Genomic DNA, 16,762 nt, shown 5'->3' with positions numbered 1-16,762 from the left:
TCTTGCTAATTAATAAAAAAAAGTACGAATTTAATGAATAGACTCAGTAATTTTTAAATGACTAACTTGAATATAAACATGATGGAATAATTAGGAGTTGATTTTATTCCATTTCTAATTTATCTGAATTAAAAAAAAAATCTTTTATTGTCAAATACATTCGTATTCTGTACTATATCATATCATTACCGCATATGAAATTGCTAGTACAAAATTATATTAATTCGAAGCAATAAGGGAAAAAACAGAATGGAAAACAGTCCTCTGCATTTAGTTATGTATCCTTTTTAACACCAAGAAGCATTTGCAGTTTACTATGTAGCAACCAAAGTTTATAAGAGTAAATGTAATTATGGAAGAAAATATGGACATTGTTAATCTGTGCTCTGGAGGAAGTTTAAGTCGAACCTAGAACAACAATGAAACGGTGCTCATACGAAGCCAAGTATTGTGACTCAATGGAAAGCCACGCCTACCTCAGGAAAATCACGAGACTCCGATTAGACAACGTTGCCTCAACTTTTCACATTAGGATAATAACGCAATTATTACACGTAATAATAGGTCTGTCTGAAGATTTTTAACTTTACATTATTTTATTTGGCAGTTTTTTGTTTTTGTTTTTTGTCGTTCTTTCGAGGAAAATTGTTAACAATTTTTATAGACAAAAATAAGACTATTTTTCTTAAGGAATTTTTCAAAGAATTTTTACTTTGTTTGCTTTGGCAGTTGCTTCATTCTGTTTTTACAAAATCTGTCCGTTATTCATGAAAAGAAAATATAATGATTGCTTTTTTTAGAGCTTTTCATTAATTTTACTAGTTTTTCAAAAAGATTTAAAATGATTAATTTTTGTTGATCTTGGGATCTTTAATTCCATATAGATTTTTCAATGAATACCGAACTGTTTATTGTAACATTGGAGCAAACAAGAATCCAGTATATCCGATTTTTTTAAATAAAAATTTATATACAAAAAATTACAAAATTATTAGGAAGATAAATTTTTCCGGAAGAATCAAATTATATATATATATATATATATAATATGTAAGCATAGTTTTTGAAGCAGAAAGTTTCGAAGACAGTGAAGAGACTTTTGATTTTTTAACTTCGTTTTGTTTCTGTCCTGGGAGACATGACTTTTTGCACAAGCAAAAGCCACGGGCACAACACAGAATGACACAACACGAAAGGAGAAAAGCTGATGAAAATTTTATTCCTGTGAATATAAACTGTGAGATTTTACTAGGGATTTCTAACGCGTGTCAATCACAAGTAAGGGAATCATATGGATCTTTTAAAAGAATGTGCTTAACTGGACAGTATTTTATCTCTTCACTCGGAATGTGGGAACATCTGACTAAAGCATTTTACAAATTATTTTTCTTGGTTTAATTAAAAGAAAAAGTGGAATGGGAGCAGGAAATAAGAGAATATTTTAGAATGAAGTTAATATGAGATGAATTACGATAAAACTTTGGAAATTGATTAGAATTGAAATTAGAGTTTAAAATATCATTACATATATATATTTGAGCAGTTTCGTGGACGAAGATAGAGAAGATACTTTTGAATTTTTAAATTTTGCGTTTATTCCATTCCGGGAGAGATAATTTATACACAAGCTAGAAGCGACGAGATACATCAATGATCAGCGTGACACAAGAGCGAAATAGTTTCCCTTGTCACTATATACTATGGGATTCTGACAGGGATTTATATATACGTGTCGATTAAGGTAAGGGAATTATGAGTATCTTTTAAAAGAATTAGTTTAGATCGGCAAATTTTTATGCCTTCATTTGGAGCGTGTGAAAGTGCAGACCAAAACAGTTTTACAGAGCTCTTGGCGCATTAATTAAATAAAAAACATGGATCTGAATCAGGAAATATGAGAACATTTTAGAATGGTTTCTGTTGTAGCTGTTTATGTTATTCGCTTTATTCCAATAGTTATTGTTTTTTAAACTGTGACTCAAAACTATCTATACTAATAATTAAGATGAATGTGTGTGTGTGTGTGTGTGTGTACGTGTTTTGGTGTTTACAGACTAGACTTAAATTTGCCTCATGCATACATACGTGAGCAGGAATGTGCATCTCGGAGAGATTTTTTTTTTTAATTTTTAACTAATTAAAATTAAATTGAAGATTGGTGTTTTCCGTGATAACTTTAAAAAATAATATTGCACAAAAATAAAGTTTACACTGTTTTAAAATTTTAAAAATAGCCTTTTTAATGTTACCTATTTAGTACTGGCGCGAGTTTTTATTGAATTGTGGAAATTTTTTGAAAATATCTTTTTGCCTTTTTTTCCAAAAATAGATTACATTGTTGCACTGAAATTCAAAACGTTTTCATTGTTTCATCAACTATCTGAGCGCATAATTTGCTTCTATTGTTAAAAGTTAAAAAAAAAAAAAAAAAAAAACCGAAGTAGAATTTTGTGAAGTTTAGGAGATAGGTGAACCGGATATTACATTTTTATAGTGCTATGTCATGGGCTTGATTTCAGTGGAAAGGTTCATGTACACAGTGAGCATACGCAGGGAATTAAAATAATACGTCTTTAATGTCTGATAATTTACCAAAATCATGCCATGAATTTATTATGCGACTTAAATAAAATTAAATATATCAGCTGGCCACCATAGCAGGCTAGACTTCCTTCATCTGTCAAAAAAGGAAATAACGTCACGTGACTGTACACTAACAAAATCTGTGAAAATTAAATGATGCATCCTATAATATTTAAATTAAATTCTTTGAAAAATAAGTGTTTACACTTTAATCTAGCATATAAAGTATTTTATCTCGTATTATTTCGGAATCAGCAAGATGAAGTGAATTTTAAGTCGAGCAAAAATACTAAAATTTGACTACTTAATTATAGTTAATTTTGGTTACTTAATTAGATATTTTAAGAAATAATTAATTAAAAATAATAAATAGGAGAAATATCACAATTATCTAGAAATATATCCCAGAATGGCATGTGCAAATTTCATGTCTTAGATGTATAGTAATGTAAAAATATTTGTTGAAGAAATCATTGAAATATAGTTTCACAAAATATTTAATTTTTAGCCATCATTAATTCCGGTGAGCCAGCTGATCACTAAAGGCTGTTAGTTTTATGTAGTTTGTAGAATTGTTTTTAAACCATGGCGAAAATCTGGAAAGCTAAAACAGTATTATAAAATTTTATTACGGTGATTTGAAAAACTGAAATAAAACTCTACACTGAAAGGCAAGCGTTCATCTTATAAGATTTTCTTCTTCATGTATAATGTATCATAATACTCTTACAACAGTAACTTCAAAGTTCTGTTGTGCAACATACAAGTTTTTTACTCTAGTAGTCCTTAGTAAATTAATAAACACTTGTGTGTATTAAATTCTATCTTTAACAAGCAAATATCGTTAAGATATCAACCAAATCATTTCCCTAATATTCCTTTCCCTTTTTTATACTTTTTCTGTAATTGTTTCAATAATTTATATTTGTTTAAATCATAGTTCCCTTAATTTGGAAGAAAAAAAAAACATTACTATCTTTAAAAAAATTCAATATCTTCGAATCTTGATGGATCTTCGTATTTTAGAACCAAATTTCGATCCAAAAATCGTGAAATTTTGAAATTAAATCTGCATAATCATCGTTTTTCGATTACAGTGATCACAAGCGCTATAAACTAAATGGATGAAATTTGGGATACAGTCTTTATACTAAAATTATAGATTTTCAAATCCACGGATAGAAAAATTTGGCAGTATTCTCTCTGATCATGCATTCGTGTGTGTGTGAAAACAAAATAATTTAAAAGCACAGTGAAGTGCAAGATCTATTTTTATTAATACAATTGCAAATATGTATCAAATACTTCAACGAATTATTTGCCTGTTGATCTGTCCATGTGTATAAAACCTTAAATGCCTTAAATTAAAACTGCAACCAGCTAGTTAAATGCTGGTCTAGTAAAAAGCAGCTTTTTTTTTTATTCCTTGTGGTTGGTTCATAAGAGGAAAAAAATAATTAAATTATGTGCTTTATTTGTATACTATTTTTAAAGAAAGTGTTGTAATCTTGAAAAAATTCGATTTTGAAGAATTTCCTCGTTTTAGACTTCTTTGAATTCGAAAAACACATTTTTTGGAAAATGTATGTTCTTTTGTTTATCTGTGAGAAAAGTAACTCGAAAGCGCTTTGAGCTACACGGACGAAATTTGATATGAGGTCTTTATAGCAAATTTGTAGATTTCTTTTAAATTCTGAACAAAATTTGCACAGTGGAAGTTCGTCTGTTTGAATATAAGTTAGCATGATAACTTGAAATCTGAGAGAGTTCGATAAAATCTGGTACACAGATTTAACATATCTATACTTATATAAAGCTCAATGTGTGTGTTTGTTACAGGCCAGACCGTTTGACCTACAGCTACCAAATTTGGTACATGTATACCTTGGAGGTCGTAAATGTGCACCTGGGGTCCCTTTTTTTGAATTTTTAATTAGAATTTTAATTATTAATTAAAAACTAACTTTCCCGCCAAAAAATCTTCATTTTAGCACCGCCAAATGAGTACGGCTTCAGTTTTTTTTCCCAACAGTCATGAGGCTAGGCTTAAGATTTTTCGGCTGATTATTTGAAACGATTCTATTTATTTTCTTAATATTTGATGCATTTAAAATTAAACATAGTTAATTAATCCATGTTTCAGATTCATTCTGAAGTACTTTTGAATTAAAATGAAACAGAATAAAGGAAATTAAAAATTTCTAATCTGCATAGCGTTACCCCAACTGGCGTAGAAAAATTCACGCATTTGCGTTACCATAACTGGCGTTGAAAATTCACGCATGCGCATTGTGTCCTAATTGTTGACACTATTATCAGTGGATGCGGAGGTGATTTAAATTATTTTTTGGTTAGTTGTATGCTTTTGTAATTAAACTGTATTTATGTTAGTTATATATTTTTGTATATGCTTATAGTTTTAAGTACATCGTTTTTTAAGTAATTTTTTTAACCTGTTTTCGACCGATTATTTTAAACGATTCATTTTATTTTCTTAGTATGTGATGCATTTAAAATTAAACATTGTTAATTAATCGATATGATCATGATGAATCTGAGAAGATTTTGTTGACAAATTCTTGAGATATTACATAAATTAAGAATGACAATCTTTAGAGCCCATTAAAGTTTAAATGCTCAGCGACTCTGTTTTCAGTAATCATATTATAAAAAAATGCTTTGTTTCAGTAAAAAATATCATTGCATTAATTGCAGATTAATCCTTTCCACGTTAATTTAAAGCATAAATTTTATGGGAGCTAATAGAAAATTAGAGAGATGCATATTACGTTATGACTGAAGGCCTTTATAATATTATGAGTGAATTATATGACTATCAAAATTTGAAGTTATAAAATATTTTGATGAAGATGCTATTAACATACTAATTGCATAAAATATTTAATCATTAAAATTGTAACAAACATTAAGATTGGCGAACCAGCTGGTCGCCAAAGACGGCTAGTATAGTATAAATATAAAATTTGGAGCCATATCCGACAAGAAATTGACTGTTTGTTGTTCTGTACTTTTTAAAACATGTAAATGCGATAGCTAGAAAACTCAATGACTTAAGTATATGAAATTTAGTATGTGATTCTGAGAATAGTATTATTGTTCCGTGTTAAATTTTGTTTTCAATCGATTTGAAACAACACGATTAAAACTGAATTTTGATTTTCTGGTTTACTGAATGCCAGGGATTAATCAGCAAAATACATGTCGAAGATCACAAAATAGATTCAATAAAAGTGCTAAATTTGCGTAAAAGATCAATATTTCGTAATTATTGTTCGCCAGTGCCTTGCTAGTCGTTCTCTGGGATAATACCGTCATTAGAAAGTATGCAAGAAAGTTTTGGAGAGACCACCACTCCCACTGGTTTCAATACTTCACTCAGATTTTTGATGCCTTGCATCATCATTATCAATGGCTCGACACCCTGCTTATATCCTAGCCTTCACTATGAATTTATTTCATCTTGACTTGTTTATTGCGATACTTCTTCAATGAATTAATCTAATAATAATAAAATATTTATCAGCATGCCGGCGTCCTGGCATAGGGGTAGCGCGTCTTCCCCGTGATTTGGGCATCCTGGGTGCGAGTCCCGGTTTGTGCAGGGTTGTTCTTGATCTGTTCTATGTGTGAGATGTGTGAATGTGCCCTCCTGTAAAAAGGGGTTGTGCAAGCGAATGAATGATGCGTGAGTAGCAAAGTCGTACTCTTGGCCCTAGTTGGCGCGTATATAAAAACAAGAAACGCTCCCCCACCGGCTTAAATAGCTGTCTTCGGAACAGCGGGCTTGTCCATGGCAAGTGCCATAAGAAACAACAACATATTTATCAGCATATCCAGGTTATGTAGTTTTGGGCCTCCAACTAAGACGTTCTGCCGTTAGTTTTGAAAGAAATGTCTTTCTAGTTGATTACTAGCCTGCATGCCAATAAAACCTTTCCATCTCTTCTTTTGCAATTTTATGGACTTGCAACATTTTGTATATTATAATTAATTTCATGCAATAAAATTAGAAAGTAGGTATAACCATTCATTAAAAAAAATTGTTTACTTTGAATGCTGTATTCTAATAAAACTCTAAAACAACCTTTCGATTTATAGTTATTTTAATACTAGCGTAATTTGCTTTTTTTATTACAATAATGTGACAGGAAAAAAGGGTTAAAATTTATATCACAGTTGTAGTATATTCATACTCTGTTCATAGAGAATGAAACTGCTTTAGGATTTCTTTGTGGCATAATTCAGATTAGGATTTTTTAAAACTGTGTGTCGAATACAACATTAATGGATGCACGAAAATTTTCATGACGTGTCTTTCTACAATCTCAATATTTATAAGCAAAAAATAACCACGATATGAAGAATTTAATTAAAGCATGCTAAACAATTTTTTAAAAAAAGATTGTTACATTTAATGATATATGTTATTATTATTTTTTATTAACCACTTTATCGAACAACTCAATTTTTTTATCAACCAACTTTATCGAATTAGAAGGCAATCAAGAGGTTTATCAGCCTAAGAGGCTCTATAAGGTATATATATATATATATATATATATATATATATATATATACTAGCCGCCTTTGGCAACCAGCAGGTTCGCCAATCTTAATGTCCGTTAAAATTTTAATAATTAAACATTTTATGCAATTCCTAGTTTAATAGCTTCGTCATCAAAATATTTTAAAACTTCAAATTTTGATAGTCATATAATTCTCTCATAATATTATAAACGCCTTCAGTCATAACGTAATATGTATGTCTCTAACTTTCTGTTAGTTCCCGTAGAATTTATATTATAAATTAAAGTGGAAAGGATTAATCTGCAATTAATATAATAATATTTTTTACTGAAACAAAGTATTTTTTTGTAATATGATTACTGAAAACAGTCACTAAGCTTTTAAACTTTATGGGCACTAAGGAATATCTTTCCTAATTAATGTAATATTTCAAGAATTTGTCAACAAAATATTCTCAGATTCATTATGACCAGAACGATTAATTAACAATGTTTAATTTTAAATGCATCAAACACTAAGAAAATAAAACGAATCGTTTAAAATAATCGGTTGAAAACAGGTTAAAAAAAAACTAAAAAAACGATGTACATACAAAACAAAAAAACAAAAAAACATATACAAAAAATATATAACTAACATAAATACAATTTAATTACAAAAATATGCAACTAACCTAAAAATAATTTAAATCATCCATTGATAATGGTTGTCCTGTCAACAATCGGAACACAATGCGCATGCGTGAGTTTTCAACGCCAGTTACGGTAACGCAAATGCGTGAGTTTTTCTACGCCAGTTGGGGTAACGCTATGCAGATTAGACATTTTTAATTTCCTTTATTCTGTTTCATTTTAATTCAAAAGTACTTCAGAATGAATCTGAAACATGGATTAATTAACTATGTTTAATTTTAAATGCATCAAATATTAAGAAAATAAATAGAATCGTTTTAAATAATCAGCTGAAAAATCTTAAGCCTAGCCTCATGACTATTGAGAAAAAAAAAAACTGAAGCCGTACTCATTTGGCGATGTGGAAAATGAAAAGATTTTTTGGCGGGAAAGTTTGTTTTTTAATTAATAATTAAAATTCTAATTAAAAATTCAAAAAAGGACTATCCTATCTTTTAAGTTAGATCAAACTGCACACGGCGTGCAAATGCTATTTTCTTTTTCACTTCTAGATTGTTTCCTAATTTTTTTGAAGGAAACAGGTAAGATCTAACCATTTTTTTAAAACTTAGAGCTGTTTTTTTCCCTCCCTTTGCCTAGCTGAGCCACTGAATCGGGACAGTAAAAGATTCTTGACAATGATTTACGCTCATTGAATTCAGTCAGAGATGAATTCACCATGCATCCGCAAATAATGGAAGAGTTTTTTAAAAGTGCTAAATCCACAAATGTACTTGTTCTATGATTGCAAAAGCAATTCAAGGAAATAAATATTATCATATCTAATTCTGATACTAAGTCAAAGATTCCTCAAATGAATCCTTTTCTACTGCAAGCATATATTAAGGAAAAAAATTAACCGAAACTCAAATATTTCAAGCAGGAAATTTACCCGACAATGGGAGATGATCTTTATGACGCAAGATCCAGTCTGTGCTGCACAACTGTTAAACATAGAAAGAGTCATGAATATTCCTGTTAAAACGAATGCAATATGGGAGAACATAATGTCTCGTTTTCGTTTATTTGACATACCTACCAAAGTATCATTTGAAGAAATAGCAGAAAAATAGAGCAAATATAATGATATAGAAATCGCCGAAATGCCTCGATTTTTAAAACAAAATAAGAAGGGAGAAAATTTTACTTGTCCGTATCACCACCCTTGGAACTTTCTTGCCAAATTCAATGAAAATCTGGTTCACAAATAAAAAAATCCAATCTTTTGTAGATCGCCCAAGGTAATGTACAAATGTTTCAGCTTTGTCCACTCGTCAAAAGCTTGTGATAAATCAAAAGTTTGTCACCTGTTCGCCACATCTCATGATGATGGATGTCAGACTTATCAAAAATGTATTAACTGTCAAGCTGCTACGCTCCCAACTACGGTGAAGGTTTGTCCCTTATATGTTAAAGAACAGCAAATATTGGAACTAAAGTGTCGAAATCACACAACAACAGGTGAAGTGCATTGAATTTATAATCAGCCAACATCCACAAAATATTCTACAGTCATCAACAGCAAATGCAATCGAGATTGAAAAAGCCCATGAATGACAAAATAGATTCTATTATTCAAACTATTAATGAAAAAAATGGCACCGCAATCTCTCTTCGAAAGGTTTGAAAAAACAGACGAGACTCTTCTTAAAAAGTTTTCTAGTTTATTTAATCAGGGTGAAAAAGCTGATTTGTCGATCAGAAGGGGAAAAAAAAAAATACTTAAAATCTTTACCAAATCTAATTGGGTTCCGTTACAATTTGATGCAAGTATTTACGGTGAAAAATCTGGGATTTAATTTTTTCCATTTTTATGGCTTCTTTTCTTTAATTTTTCTTCGTCTTCTTTCTTTCAGCTTGTTTTTCTCTTTTTTTTCTTTTTTCTTTTTCAATTTTTTCCCCTTCTAAGTTCTCTTTGGTTTTTTTTTTTGTTCTTGTTTGTTTTTGAGAAATTCTGCATGTCATTTATTTAGTGGAACTGTAGAGGCCTTAAAAATAAAAAAATAAAAATTCTACATTAACATTTTTTACATCAGAATCCTGGATCCTTCAGGAGACTTTTTTTTAAAACCAGAAGATCATCTTTTCAACTCAACAAAGACCCTTTCCTATTTACACATTCCAGATCAACCTGCCGGAGGCCACATTATTGGTATCCTCAAGACTGCATCAGAGGTAAAATTATTCCGATAAGATTTTCTCACAACATTGGCATTGAAATGTTAGCAATTGAAGTAGTCTACAATGGTCTAAAATTTATCATCATACATTTATATGCTCCTCAAGGCCTTAATATAGCAAATACGAAAGCTTTTTAAAATTTATTTTCCGGTTCTGTTTTCATCTTTGGTGCTTTAACCTACACATCTTTTATGGCGTTCGAATAGATCTACTCCAATTAACAACGATTGCATTGATTGGCTTCAAAACACCAATTTCATCCTCCTCAATTCTTTGAATCCTACTCGTACCGCTTGTTCCGGTAAGACTTTTTTACTTGATCGCACTTAATGATTAGTATCCATTTCCCATCTAGTTCAATGCTGTTTCAGATTCGAATTTCGAAAGCGATCATAGTCCAGTCGTAACGACTTGGTCAAATTTGAGAAAAATATCCAGAAAGATGAAAACGATTGACTGGAATAGCGTTATAAAAAAACCTTAAAAAATTTTATCGACAGAAAGTAGTTCTGATTCATTAGTGAGTACTGTTTCAGAATCCACCAAGAAGAATACAAAATCTGTTGCATTACTAACTAACAATTACCCCCCATGGGGGAATATCTCATGTCATAATTTCAAAAAGCTTAAGCAATTGTTTCATAGAAAAAGCCCTTCGTCAAATTTCAGTTGCGTATTGGAATAAACACAAAAAATACACGGCAAAATTTCGCTTTCACATTAAAAAAAGCAAGACGAAATTATAGGACAAATCTATAGCATAACCCGAGACCCTCGTATGTTCTACTTAGCACTTAATAAAGTATATAATTATTCAAATCAAGAAATGAATTCTTCACATCTCATCATTTTTAAACATCAATATATTTCGAACCCATTTCAGCAAAGTAATCTCTTTGCCGGTTTTTTCTCCGATAATAGTATAAAGCATGAACAGATTCCTCTCGTTTTTTTTGGGTGTTTCAAACTCCAATTTTAACATGCCTGTTCGTCTTCAGGAAGTCAGACAAGCTATCAAAAAAAAAAAAAAAAAAAAAAAAATTGCATCAGGAAACGATGGAATCCAAGCAAATTGGTTCAAAAGTTTAAAAATTGCAGACTTAATGAAAATTACCTCAATTTTTCCAGAAGTATTTTTAACTTTTCATGTTCTAGATCAGTGGAAATATTCGCTTATCATCCCAATTCCAAAACCAAATAAAGATAAAACGAAGATTAATTCCTACAGATCAATCGCCCTATCTGTCGTTTCAAAAAATTTTGAAAGAATAATGGCCTAACGTATTATTCAACATTTGCTACTCAACAAGAAAATACAACCTTTTATTAATGGCTTCCTTAATTTTAGGGATAATCAACTCGCTGTTTATAATATTCACACAGCCATTTCTAAAGCACTACAAGAAAAGAATAACTTCATTGAAGTTAGTCTGGATATTAAAAGCGGATATGATTCTGGGTATATTAATGGGCTTATATTAAAATGTCTATAGCTTAATATTTTTGGCAATATTCCAAAATTTGTTCATAAATTTCTTTATAATAGAACTTTACAAATTTGTTGCAGAAATACAGGGTGGTTATAATTAAACGTCCCCTATAAATAGCATCCTACAAAGCAAACGTGTGAACAGATTGCAACGAAATTTGGTATATAGACTATGCATGAGATGCGCTCACGAAATTTCGAAAAAGAATTTTAGTTCCAAAATGTCCACCAGAGGGCACCTTTTCCGGAAAAACATTAATTTTAAACAATAAATGACCAAAACAGATTACAGAAACAATATTAACATTTATTGACTAGTTTCTGATCGCCTTGATATCGAATCATATTATGTAAAGGTAAGGAGAAAATAACAGTACGCTGTTTGAGAAAAACAGTTCAGTTTGCAGAAACAAGAACATATTAGGACGAAACTGCACAAGAGAGTTGTTAATCATGTCCAAGATGATGTAAAGAAAGGTGCTCCTTGTGACTATCGTCATTCACCTGCAAAATTTCAAGTCGATGAACAGTGTGTTCAACAGCAGATCGTAACTGAAGTTGTGGTGCTTCGCACATGAAGCGTTATGGAGTTCTTTAAATCATTCAATGTCACAACAAGATACCGTCATCATTACAGCCGGAAACCTCGACATAAAGCATGACAACGACTGCAAATGTTTCATGTTTTGCATAAAATTTCCTCTTCTTCGCAAGCATGCAGATCTCGAAATTTTTCTCCCAGAATTGACAACTTTTCTCAGTTTTACATTTTATTACTCATAATTCTTGTTCTAGTTTGTTAATATTGTTTCTGTATTCCGTTTTGGTAGTATTTCTGTATTTGGTTGTATTAAATTTAATGTTTTTTCGGAAAAGGCGCCCTCTGGTAAACATTTTGGAACTTTTTTTTTCTTGAACTTCCGTGAGCGCATCTCGTGTATACACTATATACCAAATTACGCTTCAATCCGTTCTCGTTGTAGGATGCTGTTTATAGGGGAAGTTTAATTATAATCACCCTGTCCTTTTTCTAGCACAAAAATTGTACAGAAAGGTCTTCCTCAAGGCAGTGTTTTATCGCCAATTCCTTTTTTTTGCTACATGTCTGATTTTTTCGAAACCCTCGATGAAGGAGTTGAGTGCTCTATTTTTGCTGACGATATCTTTATTTTTGCTCTCACTCTTCGCTTATTTTCGTTCTCAAGAAAACTCAAAAATACTAAGGAAAACCTCTTCAGTTGGTGCAACTCCTGGAAACACAATATTTGTCCTCAAAAATGATCTATATTCGATCTCACAAAATGAAAGTTCCATTGTTTGCCTTGGATCAATTATGGAGGTTTTCCACTGCATTGGTAACAAACTAACAAGTATTTAAGTTTAATTTTTTCCAAAACAAATCAAGATGGGATTAACTTAAAGAATATACAGACCAAAACCCTAAGAAAAAAATCAATGCCTTAAAATCTATTGCCTACATAACATATGGACCCAGACCGAAAGATCTTATTAATATCTGCTATAACTGCATCTGTAGTTTATTTTTATCTGTAGTACAATTACTAATAAATTTTCTAAAATTCAGTTTAAAGCCTGCAGTTCCATTCAAACAATGACTTTCAGAATTGCTTTTGGTTTTCCTAAATGACTCCAAACGTTGTCTTGATGAACATTGCTAGTCAAGAAATTCTTTTGGATAAACTAAAAAGATAGGCTTCTCAATTCTTTCTCAAACAAATCGCTAATGATTCTGAGTCGCCTATATATGATCAAAAATCTAAATTCGTCATCAAATTGATTAAAAAAGATGAAGAAACTATTGTTAGTATGCTTCAAGAAATAGACATTTCTTCTAAGCAAATTATATCCCTTCATGATCCTCCCATTTGTAGAAATGCAATTTGCGAAATATTCCTTTCTGAGTTCAATTTCTAAAATAAAGCACAACTTCCTTCTATCAAAATGTTTTTTCAAGAAACTCTCAACAAAGAATTTCAAGATTATTTTGTCATTGCCACAAATACATCTAAATCACATTTTATCACCTCTATCGTAGGCCTTTCAAAACTCAATCCCTTAGCTATCGTATTCATCCTATTAATTCCATCTTTGCAGCCGAAGCTTTAGCAATATATCCTGCCATTGATAAACTCGCAATTCTAAGGAAAAATCTGTTGTTAACAGATAGTTTTTCTTTTCTTCTAGCCTTGGAATATTTTTCAAATCTCCGAAAGTTATTCATTGAATATCCAAATAAATAAATAAAAAAATTACTAATTAGAACAGATCTCAGTCAAAAAATCGTATTGCTATGGACTCCAGGGCAATAAAACATTACGCGAAATGAAAAGGCGGATTATCTTGCAGGAACAGTCACGGAATCGTACCCATACTTTGAGTATATTACTGTTGAAAATTTAATCTTTTATCAACCTTAAAGAATAGAAAAAACCTCGTTCCAAAATATGCACCAAATTTATTGAAATAGCAAGTACCGAGAAATTTTAGGCGATATTCCATCTAATCCTTACCCTTATCACACACCTTAATAACAGCACGTCTAATTCCGTGGATGATGATCATCCCAGCTGTATTGAATAAATCTGGACTTTATAACAAATCTGACTGTCTGTCATGTAACCAAGAAAATGACATTGAGCATATTCTAATGCACTGGTTGAAGTATTCAACTCAATGAATATATCTTTGAATCAAACTCACTTTCAATCACCAAGAAATTTTGTCTTTTAAAATTCTAATCGAAAAAAATGTTTTTCATAAGCGCTTTCTTCACATTTTTCTTCGTTCATTAAAGGTTTTTTGATATTTATTAACTCTGACTTTCTGACATTAGGGGATGGCAGCCTTTGCTGCTAAAAATCTTAGATTTTCCAATTCAATTAATCAATCAAACAATTACTTTATTGAATAATGTACTTATAGAGGGCTCTGACATCGGTCGGTAATTTGAGATAAAGCAATTGAAATCAGTATTAATCAGAAAAAGCTTTCAAACTAAACTTATTGAACGTTTTTTTCAGTTGTATTTACGCTAGTAGATGTCAGTAACGTCGCTAATTAACTGAGCTGCAAAATATTATTAAAAAAAACTCAAAAACTATTTTATTAGAAAAAAACAAGATGTATAAAAATGAAGAAATAGCCATCAAACAAAGTTTAATAGAGCACGAAAATGTTTATTTACTACCAGATGCGTAACAGCTATGACTTATAAACATTGATAACCATATCTTCCATAAATATTATTTTACAAAAATGGTTTTTGCATTATCTTAAAGCTCAAAAAACTATCTTTTTAATTATATCATTTTCTTCTATTTACAATGTTTTCTTTATTTTTAATAAATTTTTTAATTGAATATACAACTTGTAAAGCTATAATGAAATCCAAACTCATCCAACAAAATATTCAACTGCTTGCTTTTGTTAATGTTTAATGTTAAGATTAAGATTTATTTTTAAAAATGCTTTCTTCCGATATTAATTCCGAAATAGGATTTCTACTTACTTTCTCGTATATGTTGTATTGAGAAAGTATTGTAATCGTTAAAAAAACAAAAAACAAAAAAAAAAAAACACTTAAGATTTTGAGGAATTTTCACGTTTAAGACTTCCCTGAGTTTGCAGAAACACATTTTTCGAAAATATCCGTCTGTCTATCTGTGACAAATATAACTAAAAAAAGCTCTTTGAGTTGTACGGCTGAAATTTGGTATACGGTCTTAACATCAGATTTTTATCAACTTTTGTGTAAATTCTGTTCTGAGAAAGTTCGGTTATTTAAATATAAGTTAACCGTTTCTAAGGCCGTGGAAGTATGCTTCCCACCAAATTTATCAATCCTTGTATGAAATTATGTAGGTTGGCATAAGTTCTGACAAATTTTTTTAGAAAGACAGAAACTTAGATGCTTCAGTTCTTTATCTCACACGAAATTATGTGTCTTGGTTTGTCACTTCATTATTAATTAATCAAATTAAATTTACCTAATAAGCTAAATGAATCCCTTTTCTTATTCTCATTTCTAGCCTAAAAATATTTTAACATAATACGACTAGAAAAAAATGGCCCTTTAAAGGGTTAACGCGATAATTACAAAGCAAATAGAGTCAATAGATGAAATTCGGTAAACATATGTTATAGTAGTGTAGATATCTATCAATGTTTAACCAAAATTAACAACGGGCAAAACAACCGTCCATCGGTATTTAACATTTAAAAATGTCATTAATTAAAAATTAAAATTCAACAATGGATTGATCGTCTGTTAGTCTGTACTTTCAGAAACACGTAAGTGTGATAATTCAAAAAACGCAAAGACTTAATTATATATAATCTGATATGCGATTATAAGTGTTGTTTTGTACTAAATTTTTGTTTCATTCGTTAAGGAAACTCGCGTTTAAAATACAAATTCGGGGGCCAGGGATTAGAAGTCAAAATACTCGCAGAGGTTGAAATGATAAATTCAATAAATTTACGCCATAGGTTAATATTTCATAAGCATTGTACGAAAATTCCATGCAAGCGGTTTCCTGGGATAATACTGTTTTTAGAGAGTATGTGGGAAAGTTTTGGGAAGACCACTTATGCTGGTTGTTTCGTGGTATATACACTTTTTAATTTGTACACATTATAATTTGTTTTAATGTATTCAGTTAAATTCATGTTTTTTGGTCTTATCAAATTAACACGGTAAGTTTTTTTAAAAATAAAATATGCAATTCATTTTAATATTCAACTGTCAAAAAGTTAATAATCTGAGTGTACAAATTGGTCGACAAAGGCGGCTATTTGTTAAAATAACTTCACGGTGCATGAAGGGAACATGAAAATTTTTTCTACCAAAATCTGATCAGAAAAAAAAATTAAAGAAAACTTAATATAAGAGACTCAAAAAGCTGCTAATTTTTGACAATATCAGTTTCTATCAGAATTTCCATGATAGTAAAGACCAACAATTAAACAAATATATTCATAAAATGCATTTAATTTAAGCATACTAAATTTCTTTCTGAATATGATTACTTTGTTTTATTTTCTTGGATTTTTTTCGCTTGCTTGAATATACACTTGGATTTTTCGATTACATTTTCTTCTTTTTATCTTTTTCTTAGTGTTTCATAGCTTAACCATTTTGTTTCGTCGTTCGAATTTTTTCCATTTTATATCTACATTCGTTTGTATTGCATTTGAGAAGACATTTTATTTTTAATTAGTTTAATGAATTAAGTTGATTTTTTCCTGATTTCATCTCTCTGGTTGTTTT

This window comes from Argiope bruennichi, chromosome 2 (genome assembly GCF_947563725.1).
Source record: "Argiope bruennichi chromosome 2, qqArgBrue1.1, whole genome shotgun sequence".
Taxonomy (NCBI): Eukaryota; Metazoa; Arthropoda; class Arachnida; order Araneae; family Araneidae; genus Argiope; species Argiope bruennichi.
This window is presented reverse-complemented; position numbering follows the sequence as displayed.